This window comes from Oryctolagus cuniculus, chromosome 20, assembly GCF_051225735.1.
Source record: "Oryctolagus cuniculus isolate XC-2025 breed Fujian yellow rabbit chromosome 20, ASM5122573v1, whole genome shotgun sequence".
NCBI lineage: Eukaryota > Metazoa > Chordata > Mammalia > Lagomorpha > Leporidae > Oryctolagus > Oryctolagus cuniculus.
In genome coordinates this window covers 47,484,507-47,486,261 of record NC_142886.1, presented here as the reverse complement: position 1 = coordinate 47,486,261, position 1,755 = coordinate 47,484,507, and the positions used below count along the sequence as shown (strand labels likewise).

General features: G+C 61.4%; 1 long non-coding RNA gene across 1 annotated transcript; it reads right to left on the bottom strand.

Moving 5' to 3' along the window:
* Window positions 1–332: 332 nt before the first annotated feature.
* On the bottom strand, window positions 333–713 carry LOC138847185 (uncharacterized). The gene is made up of 2 exons (XR_011384831.2): window positions 633–713; window positions 333–485 (listed from the first exon to the last, which is right to left on the bottom strand). It is a non-coding gene; the product is annotated as an uncharacterized LOC138847185 (long non-coding RNA).
* Window positions 714–1,755: the final 1,042 nt, after the last annotated feature.

Sequence of the window (1,755 nt, the reverse complement as noted above, 5' to 3'; positions counted from 1 at the left end):
GCTGCGGAACTCGGCTTCTTTCCAGGCACTGGAGTTCTTTCTCTGCGCGCATCTTGGGTGTCTCTGTCCTGGTGCCGGGGCGCACGCCGAGACGGCGTTTGGTTGGGGCTGAAGGGCATCTGGTGCTGGTGTGGGTGGCTCAGGTGTGGTCTCTGGCCACGCTGGCTGCCTTCAGGGAAGTCACATAACCTCCGAGCCTGGGTGCCTGCATCTGGTGGCAGGAATTGGTTGCAATTCCCAAGTTCAGGGCCGAGGGACAGAGTGGTGGGTGTGCACAGGGCAGCTCCTCAGAAAAAAAAAAAAGGAAAAAAAGAAAAAGAAAAAGACAAAGCTGGCTTGGGAGTAAACTTTAATTCAAACATTTTTGTCGAGCGAAGTCAGCAGTCACATTACGTAGAGACCGCGTTGCGTTCAACCATCCAGGCAGCTCTTTCGTCACATCTGTTTTCTTGCCCAGAGCCTCACCGTGGGCCCTGGTGAAGAAGCTAAAAAGAAGAAGTTAAAATTCTCAAGTTCATGCTAGTTGTGCCTTCATTCATTCATTCAGCAAACGGCCCCACGTGGGGTCTGGCGGGGGAGGGGAAGCTCAGGTGGCACAGGCTGGCCATTCCCTGACGGTGACCCTGGCTCACCTGTGTCGTTGCGGTGTGGACGGCGCCCTCGCAGGGTTGCTTGTGTGGATTAAAGACGAAACCTGCGGAAACCCCCGCCCTGGGGAGAAAGCAGAGCCGCCACCATCACGCCTCACCCCACCACGTGGTCCCTGCCCGCCTGTGGCTCACGGACGGACACCACTCACAGCCACGGTGGCTTGTCCCATCGAGACACTCACCTCTCCACCCCAAACACGGGCCCTTCCTCCACATCCCGTCCCCCCGCAGAAGGCCCCTGATGGGGGGGCTGCCCTCGGACGGGCCTTTCTTGGGGTTGCGGGGAACGGGGGTGGCCCCGGAGCCCAGGACAGGTTCCCTGAGTCTGGCTGGGAGCAGTTGCAGGAGAAGGCAGAACTAGTTCCGCCTGTTTGTTTATCCTGCTTATCTGACCTCAGAACCCAACCATCCTAATGGCTTTTAATGACTCTAACGTGTCTCACGTCTCGACTGGACCCACTGGCCGCGCTCCTCGCCGCCCCTTTCCCACGAGCACTGCCGGTGGAAGTTGGCCCCAGGGCTGGGTGTGTGGCACCGTTGGACTTCCCCAGCGGTCACCCAGGCCCCTGCGTGCTTCGGGAGCTGGCTGCAGCCACACCCCTTTGGGGGGGGCAGAATGGCACCAGCTTCCAGGTTCGGGGTCAACGAGCTCTCAGGAACCCGTCTCTCTCGGCCTCTGGGGTCCCGATCTCCTCCCCGGAGCCTGCCTCCTGTTGCGGGGGTGCCTCGCCCTCTCTGGGCCCCAGCTGTGCTTGCAGCCCCATGGACCGTTCCCCGGGGGCCTCCTGGTTCTGTAATCCTGCGCCTCTCTTGCTGGCCGGCCCCTTCCTGTCAACATCTGTCCCCACCCCCCTGAAATACACCTGCCTTGGGCCAACCGGGACTCCGCTGGGCGGTTGCCCATGAAGCTGATGACCCCAGGTTGCCGCCCACCTGGGGCCTCCTGGAACCAGGGCTGAGCACCGGCTCCTGTCCCTGCCCTCCTGGCTGCCACCAGGCCAGCTGGACTGGGACCCATGGGACCCCTGCCTCCTCTTCCCTCCCACAATGCCCTCGTCACCAGCAAATGTAGAGACTTCCAGCAGGCGAGAGGTACCGCAGCAGC